The sequence below is a fragment of the Silene latifolia genome, chromosome 8 (genome assembly GCF_048544455.1).
Source record: "Silene latifolia isolate original U9 population chromosome 8, ASM4854445v1, whole genome shotgun sequence".
NCBI classification, from domain to species: Eukaryota; Viridiplantae; Streptophyta; class Magnoliopsida; order Caryophyllales; family Caryophyllaceae; genus Silene; species Silene latifolia.
Genome location: NC_133533.1, coordinates 50242355 through 50252112, shown reverse-complemented (window position 1 = coordinate 50252112; position 9758 = coordinate 50242355). Strand labels below are relative to the sequence as shown.

Here is a 9758-nt window from a genome sequence, read left to right as displayed (position 1 = left end):
CTACTGATAAAAAGATACCAAAAGTTAATTACAAGTTGGGCTTTTAAAAGTCTAACACGAAGAAATAAATCTCAGCTCGCAGACTGGTCGATCGACCGGTCAGCATGGTCGATCAACTGATGGTAGCAATCCAGTAGCGTCTGATGAACTTCAGTGGTCGATCGACTTTACAGCATAGTCGATCGACTGATGGTACTGTGCAGAAACACTTCTTTTCTTCTAAAACAGCTCCTCACTCCAATGCACGCATCCCGAGGTGAGTGAGTACGAACCTCCTTCTTCCAAGCTTCCCTGAAGTTGCCTCCGGAGGACGATTTAGGCTCGATTTAGCTTACTTCCATTCATTCCTACAATAAATCATAGAAAATGCAAAGTAAACCGTTTCGGGAGAAATAGTAGCTTAAAGCTAACAGATACGCATGGAAATACGTGCCAAAACCGCAGATAAAGTGTATAGAATATGCACGTATCAAATCTCCCCAAACCAAACCTGTCTTGTCCCCAAGCAAGCACTATGACCCATATAAAAACTAAATGGAAAGGAGTATATCTCAGAGCTAGCTACAAGTCAATGCCAAACCGTTTAATGCACATTATCAACTACTGCAAAGTGCAAATCAAGTGAACAAATTTATGCATATCATGGAATTAAATCGGGCGTTCGACCTTGCAAGACTCATACATTCGGACTCTCCCGGGTCACTCTTCCCTCAGCAAAGCAAAATGGTAAGATTATATGTAAAAGAGAGGAAAGAAAATACAGTCTCTCACCTAGACTGCGACAGACAAGACATGTACGCTTGACTAGCATGAATAATGATTCTAGCTACCGTACATACGCATAACCACCGTCAAAGACTATTACATGCCGAACTATTGCAAAATTTGGATATGTGAGGCTAAGTGGGAAAGAAGGGCATAACAAGTATGGAATTGTGAAGGTAAGCGCCAAGCTAGTACCTAACGAACCATTAGAAACCGCATCCCATTCCTCCAACTCGAATTATAAATCATGCCTTTAAAAGACTAGGCAACACAATATCCCAAACAAACGCCCCCAATTCATGAAGTAGGCACATGAGGCGTGTTCTCTATTCAACCAAATCATTATTATTTTTTTCCAAATATCTTATTATTCTTTCTTCTCTTTTTTTTTTCTTTTTCACCTTTTTTTTTCTCAACTTCTGAGCTGGTGGTCGATCGACCAGTGATGGCAGTCGATCGACCACCCTGTCACAACCAGAGCTCTCTGCTCTCGTAAAGTCCTCTTTTTTTTTCATTTTTTTTCATTTTTCTTTCTTTCTATTTCCAGGCTGAAACATTAACATCCCCTTCACTTCTCATCAATACTCACTCCATCAGTACAAAACGAACCAAAACCGCTTCTAATCCGACAAAAATTCCTCTACTACTTCCTAGCTTGGCACAATGGTAGGCTAATTATGGGATGTAGTTGGGGGCAACTGGCAGTTATGGCTTATAGTGGAGTTAATGGGGTAAAATGAAAAGAGGGAGGATGCAATAGTTCTCAAAACATGCAATATCGACCATAAACCAATGCGTATAGGCAATAAGCAATCAAAACTCATACACGTGCAAAACATGAAATGAAGGGAGTACTACTCTCAATCCTAAATTAACCGGTCATAAATGTCACCAGTTATAGGCTCTATATCTCAGAAAGTATAAGTAGTTTGCCAAAAGTAATGAGTCAAGTCTAATTACCCGAAATGAATTCCATAACAAAATTTGAGAAATCACTTATAATTCTCGCTAAACAGCTGTGAAAAGGCAAGGAGTGGCATATTTGACTAATAGTGCAAAATCATCATTAATAACTCCAATCCGACTCAACTATATGCAAAAATAAACGTGATATTTTTGATTTTTATGAATTTTCAATTTTTTTTTTTTTTTTGAATGAATGAAAAAACAAATGCAAACAGAAATGCACTAAACATGTGACTGAAATGCAATAAAAAACAAATGCAGATGCAAAACAAAAGGCATATGTAAATACCCTCCCCAAACCAAAACGCACAATGCCCTCATTGTGCTCAAAGAAAGAAATCACCGCGAGAAAAATGGGAGAATAAAAGCATAATAAAATAAAAGGAAGCTAATAAAGAAAGGAAGGAACTCACAAAATACGACATCCCCAAACCAGCCAAAAACGGGGAGGTCACCAGCATCTAATCTCTACCATCGTACTCCTCTCAACTAGACTCTCCGGACCCCTAGTCGCTCTCCTCGTCCGCCTCAGCAGCAGCGGCAGTGGCTCTCCTGGAAGTGGAGGCACCAGCAGTAGTAGTAGGAGGGTGTCTCCTGGCAGGCTGAGGGTAGCCGCCCACAGGAGGAACAAAGTAGGAAGGGTGAGTCCAAACACCCTGTGGGAGCATCCCTCCCCGGGCTAACTCCTCGTAGACTGGGTACAGGGCTAGAGCCGTGTCTAGCCTGTGCTGGTCAAAGCTCCTGCACAAATCACCCAATACACGTGACATTGCCCTCTGGTCCATGACCGGAGGGACAACCAAAGGAGTAGGTGGTCAAAAAGTGGCCGGGTAGCCAGTGGGAGCAGGAGTGGAGGAAGAGGGTGCCTGTGAGGTGGAGGCACGAGCTCTCCTCGAAGTGCTAGCGAGAGATGGCCGCCACCGAGAGGAAGCCCGTAACTAGGCAAGGGCGGCCGAGCGCCCGAGCGAGTGGTGAGGGGAAGGACAGGAGGGTACCCTGTGACTGGGATGGGGTCGCAGATGAAAGAATCGATCTTCCACCGTCTCTGTCTATCGACCCAGTGGACGGCCCTTGCATATGCAAGGTCCATGAAACGTAGGTCAGGGTCAATAGGGTCCTCCTGTCGAGGGAAAAGTAAAACAAGATGGTTGGCGAGATGCGTCACGAGCCCACCACAAGCAATAGTGGTCAAAGTGCCCTCACTTACAGTCTGAAAGTGAGCGGCGGTCAAATAAGCGATGTTATAGATACGGGCTATCCGACTTTCAATGTTCAGATAGCCCGCTAAAATAGACAGTTCGATGTTATTCACATTATTTGACTCTTTACGGCCAAAAATGGTATTACCCATTAGCCGTAGAAAATATCGAAGAGGGGGCAAGTGGACGGAAGTGCCCGTCCTTTTAGGCCCTTGAAAGTCACTGATGCAAGACCACATGACCCGGTGAACATCAGAGATATCTGAGGTTCTGCCCTCGAAATAAAGACCCAGAAAACCAGCAAAATGAGCTAATGTCAGAGAGTAGTTGACATTGAAAATCCGAAAGGAAATGCAAGGGTTAGTCTTATTAGCCACGAAAGAGGCCGAGTCAAAAGCATAAGACGAAAAGAATTCGAGGGTCAAAATATAATACGTGAACTCAGCCATGTCCACTAAACCTGTCATACCCGTCCTGTTTAGCAGGGACACAACCGACTCATAACAGCGTAATTTCTCCAAAGTATCTTTATGGAGAAACCGGGTAGCTGTGACTTTCATTTTCGCAACAAACAGAGAAAATTTAGCCCGCTGAGTAGAAGAGGAAAAGATAACCTGCGGATAGTCAGGTAGACTGTCCATGGTGTCTGCAATCATCAGTGGCGGTCCTCGTGGCCCCTTGGCAGCTCCTTGGCTCGACTGTCCCTCATACATGTGTTCCTTCCCTTTCGTCATTCTTATTACCTGCAAGCAACCTATTAGGACAAGAATCCCCTAACAGTGTGAATTTAAGGAAACCCGAAACAAAATCATAACTGAAAAGCAAATTAGGGTTTCGAAAATTTTGGGGGAAACGGCTTTAAACACATCCTAGTTGCTTATTTGCTTTGAAAATCAAGGGGGAAAGGGTAGAATAAGCAATTAAAGTATAAAAATGACAAGAAATCAATCCCAAAAATCGATTTCCCCAAATCGATTTTTCCGTCTCAATGGCCATATGCTCGAAAATTTCAATGAAACCGTAGTAAAAATTGAAAATAGAGCATAGAAATAAGATTAGAGACATACCTTGAAGATTCACTTGGAGATTAACGCAAGAAAAGAAGAGATTAAGACGGGGTTTGGCAGGAAAATCACGAGGTAGAGGAAGAAAGAGGGGTTTCCTTTTGAGTTTTCTAAATTTGTGAAACTGAATGAATGAAGGAATAAGGAATGAAACTTCCCTTATTAATTGCATTCTGATCCCGCGAAGTGGTCGATTGACCACTTTACTCGGTCGATCGACCGATCTTTCATTTAACAGCTCCTGGAGTCTCGTGTATTGGTCGATCGACTCATTGACTTGATCGATCGACCAATATTCCCGCATGATAAGCTTACGCTTTCTTCTTGGTTCGATCGATCGATCGAACCACTTAGTCGATCGACTGCTAGAGCTGGCAATTAGACTTTAATTCGTCAAAATTCATTTTTGCCATCATAATTTCCTGTCTTTCTCTCACAAACATCCAGTAAGCCACCTGCGCACTTTGCATAAAATAAATTTTTGCAAAAATTATTAAAGGCGCACATATTCCCAAACCAAGAAATTGCAATTTAAAAGGAATTAAAGAATACAAAAGAACTCAAAAATGCAAATTAAATGAAATAACAAACTAAAATTCCAAAATTACAATTAATTACAACCTGGGTTGCCTCCCAGTTAGCGCTGGTTTAAGAGGTCCCGCATGACCTTTTTACCTCACTTTGCATCATCCGATAACGGGTCGAAGTATAATACCTCGACTTTCCCAGCATATGCATCTGATCCGTGATAATGCTTCACATATTGGCCATTAACCTTGAACCTTTCTCCAGCTGAGGTCTCCAATTCCACCGATCCGAATTTTGTAAATCTTTGTGACCGTATAGGGCCGGTCCACCTGGATTTCAGCGTACCAGGAAATAAACGGATACGAGCGTTAAAAAGAAGTACCTTATCGCCAATATGGAACACGCGCTTGATGATTCTCTTGTCGTGCCAGCGCTTTGTTTTCTCCTTGTAGATCCTCGCATTGTCATAGGCCAGCAGCCTAAATTCCTCCAGCTCATTCAGCGATGTCATGCGTTTCTCACGAGAGAGGTTAGGATCCAAATTCAAATCACAAATAGCCCACCAAGACTTACGCTCTAACTCAACAGGTAAATGACATGTCTTACCATAAATCAATCGGTATGGTGACATCCCGATTGGCGTCTTAAACGCAGTTCTATAAGCCCATAAGACATCATCTAACTTAAGACTCCAATCTTTCCGTGATTTAGAAACAACTTTAGCTAAGACTTCTTTCAATTCTCTGTTAGAAACCTCAACCTTACCACTAGTTTGGGGATGATACCCCAAACCTCTACGATGTTGGACACCGAATTTAGTTAATAAAGCACTAAGTTGTTTCTCTTTAAAATGCATTCCCCCATCGCTAATGACAACCCGTGGGACACCAAAACGAGGGAAAATAATCTTTTTAAACAGTTTAATCACGGCCTTTGCATCGCAATGGGGAGTAGCAATAGCTTCCACCCATTTGGATACATAATCTACAGCTACGAGGATATATTTATTACCTTGACTGCTCGGAAAAGGTCCTTGATAATCAATGCCCCAGACATCGAAAATCTCAACCTCAAGAATGCCTACCTGTGGCATCTCATGTCTCTTGGAAATATTCCCCGATCGTTGACAAGCATCGCACTCAAGAACAAAATTGCGACTAATCGCATGCAAAGTTGGCCAATAGAAACCAGATTGGAGTACCTTAGCTACAGTCCTGGACGGACCGTGATGACCACCATAAGCAGAAGAGTGGCAAGCCTCTAGGATATCCTTCACCTCCCATTGAGGTATGCATCTCCGGATGAGACCGTCTGCGCATTCCTTGAAAACATAAGGATCATCCCAAAAATATTGCCTAGCATCATAAGCAAACCGCTTCTTCTGCTGCCATGAAAGCTCGGGTGGTATCTTACCTGTCACAGCAAAATTAGCAAAATCAGAAAACCACGGAGGTGGATAAGACCCTGAAGTAGTAATAGCTAACAGACTCTCATCAGGAAAAGAATCATTAATAGGCAACGAATCCTCCCTTTCTGTCAGTTGCAGACGAGATAGGTGGTCAGCTACCACATTCTCTGCTCCTTTCTTATCTTTGATCTCCAAATCAAACTCCTGCAAAAGGAATATCCACCTCAAAAGCCTCGGCTTCGCATCTTTCTTAATAAAGAGAGTCTTCAACGCTGCATGGTCAGTATAAACAATAACCTTACAACCTAACAAATAAGACCGAAATTTGTCTAAGGCAAAAGCTACAGCTAGAAACTCCTTCTCAGTGGTAAAATAATTAATTTGAGCCTCATCCATAGTTCGGCTCGCATAATATATGGCATTCAAAGCTTTGTTCTTCCGCTGTCCCAAGACTGCACCGACCGCATAATCGCTGGCATCACACATGATCTCAAACGGGAGGTCCCAATCAGGCGGCTGAATGATTGGCGCAGAAACTAGGGCCTCCTTTAACCTGTTAAAAGCGGTAAGGCACTCATCAGTAAATTCAAAGACAGCATCCTTGAGGAGCAAATATGTAAGTGGTTTGGCAATTTTTGAAAAATCCTTAATGAAACGCCGGTAAAAACCAGCGTGACCTAGGAAACTCCTCACTCCTTTAATATTCACGGGAGGAGGTAATTGCTCAATCACCTGCACCTTTGCCTTATCAACATGTATACCTTTATCAGAAATTAGATGCCCTAACACAACTCCCTCATTGACCATAAACTGACACTTTTCCCAGTTTAAAACAAGATTAACATCTATACAACGCTGCATGACTTTATCAAGGTTAGCTAAACAACGATCAAAGTCACTAACATAAACTGAGAAATCATCCATGAATACTTCCATAATATTCTCTATATAATCAGAAAAAATCCCCATCATGCACCTCTGAAAGGTAGCAGGGGCGTTACACAATCCGAAAGGCATTCTACGATATGCAAAAACACCTTGTGGACAGGTAAAAGTGGTCTTACTCTGATCGTTCGGATGAATAGGGATCTGAAAGAACCCTGAATATCCGTCTAGAAAACAGAAAAATTTGTTAGGAGCAAGTCTTTCAGTCATTTGGTCATCAAAAGGGAGGGGGAAGTGGTCTTTCTTGGTGGCGGCATTCAACTGTCTATAATCAATGCACATCCGCCACCCTGTCACTACTCGAGTTGGTATTAATTCATTTTTCTCATTTTTAACCCCGGTAGTCCCTCCTTTCTTCGGGACTACCTGAACTGGGCTAACCCACTTGGAGTTGCCAACTGTATAAATAATACCTGCATCGAGTAATTTCATCACCTCAGCCATAACAACTTCCTGCATCTTCGGGTTCAACTTGCGTTGACCCTGTCTGTAAGGTTTGTGGCCTTTCTCCAACTCTATCCTGTGCATACAAACATCAAGGCTGATGCCCTTAATGTCATCCAAAGAGTAACCCAAAGCCTTCCTGTTTTTCTTTAGCACACACATCAAGGCAGACAGCTGGTCATCATTAAGCTTAGAGCTAACAATAGCTGGGTACTGCTCCGTATCATCTAGAAAAACATACTTAAGATTAGGAGCAAGTGGCTTACGCTCTGGCACCTTTACCTCTACAGCATAGACAGAATCAGCTTCAATGGTGTAGCAAGTGTTGACCAAGTTCTCGTTGGCCAAGCTTAAAAGCATCTCATCTTCTTCCTCATTGAGCTCGTAGCTCTCCATTGAGACTACCAAAGCATCTGGCTCCTCAGCATTCTCCACTGTATTACCTGCACACTCATCTAAACGGGTTAGATCAGCTAAGGGATCCTTGGCTAAGGATTCCCTCTAATTACAAGTAAAAGCCCTGTCAACAATATCAATGGAATAACACGTATCCTCATCAACAGGTTCAGTCGCCTTGTGAGCGAGACTGAACTCAATGGTGTCATCCTCTACCTCTAAGGTGATGGTTCCGGGTTTGACATCTATTATTATTTTGTATGTAAAAACGGTGCCTTAAATAATAGGTATCGACTTTCCTCGCAATGTCCAAAACAACGAAATCGACAGAATAAAAAACTTACCCACTCGAACGGTACATCCTCTAGAACTCCTATAGGTCTCTGAGTCGATCTATTTGCCATTTGAACGGTAATATCGGTCACCTTAAGTCTACCAATATTTAACCTTTCGCAAACAGAATACGGCATGACACTGACACTGGATCCTAAGTCACAAAGGGCCTTTCCAATTTCGTGGTTACCTATAGTGCAAGGAATTGAAAAACTACCCGGGTCCTTCCACTTAGGTGGTACATTAATTTGTGAAAGAGCATTACATTCCTCCGAAAAAGCAACATTACCATCATCACGAAAATTTCTCTTACGATTTAAAATATCTTTCATAAATTTAGGCTAAGAGGGTACCTGGGTAATTAAATCAGTGAACGGAACCGTTACCTCGAGATTCTGGACCATCTCCAGAAACTTACCAAACTTACGCTCCAGCTTAGTAGCCTTCAAACGCTCCGGATACGGGATCGCAACATCGGCCGTAGGATCAGAACCTTCGCTTCCGTAAGTTTAAAACCCCCGTCAAATCATCAATGAGTGAAGAATCATGCGAACTAGTTGACGGATTTGCATCCTGCTCTGGGATTCCAGTCGATCGACTGATGTGAGTGGTCGATCGACCAACTTGGCTGGGCGTGAACAGTTCCTGTTCAGAATTGATTTCGTCGGGTGACTCAGTCGATCGACTGACAATGTTGGTCGATCGATCTTGTCTTGGTGTGAATAGTTTCACCAGTAAACTATTTTATCGACGCTTCGATCGATCGATCGACAATATTGGTCGATCGACGAAATCTATATCGCAATTGAGCTCGTTTTTGCACCAGAATTTAAACGAGCTTCTTCATCATTTCCCGAGTCTTCCTTTGGCTTGTCCGGACTTTCATAAGAGAGGTCACTCCTGATATTAATGGCATTAATCGTTTCAATTGGCCCTTCACATTTGCTTGAAGAATTGGCAACTTGCTTAGCCTCTATATTCTCCAACTGCTTCACAAAATTCTTTAAGGACTCAATCCCGGCTGCTTCCATATTCGCCACTTGAACCAAAAGGCCTCGGACCATTTCCCTCAATTCCTCGATCTCATTTGAGTTATGAACAGGAATTTCAACTCTCTCCTTAGAAGCTTCAGTCGTCTCGAGCTTCTCGAGACGAGTAGTGATAGAAGTAATGAGTGTCACAACGGTACTCATTTCATCACTTTGCTTTCGTGACTTTCCACGTGAACTTCCAAACTCAGCTCTATGGACTGCCATCTCCTCAATAGTGTTCCAACCTTTATTTTGACCGGTATTGTTTTGGAACCTACCATTAGCAGCTGCATCCAGGATGACCTTGTAATCATCATATAGAGCATTATAGAATACATTGCAAAGGTACCACTGCTGAAAGCCGTGGTGAGGGGCGGACCGAACCAAGTTCTTGAAACGTCCCCATGCTTCACAAAATTCCTCATCATTACCTTGCTGGAAGTTAGAAATTTTACTTCTCAAAGCATCAGTCTTTGCAAGTGGGAAGTATTTTTTGTAGAAGGCCAATGCAAGGGATGTCCAATCTGTGACTCCAGCTGCTACCCTATCAAGGTAGCGGTACCAATCTCGTGTCGAATCCTTCAAGGAGTATAAGAACACCAACCCCTTCACTTCATCCTGAGTTACCCCAGCTGGTATAGGTATGGAACAGCAGTAGTCTGTGAAAATCTCAATATGC

The 9758-nt window shown here is 42.7% G+C and overlaps 1 non-coding gene across 1 annotated transcript; it reads left to right on the top strand.

Annotated features, from left to right (window-relative positions):
* The first annotated feature begins 9437 nt into the window (after nucleotides 1-9437).
* Nucleotides 9438-9546, top strand: LOC141597888 (small nucleolar RNA R71). Its single transcript, XR_012523099.1, has one exon. It is a non-coding gene; the product is annotated as a small nucleolar RNA R71 (small nucleolar RNA).
* The last annotated feature ends 212 nt before the right edge of the window (nucleotides 9547-9758 follow it).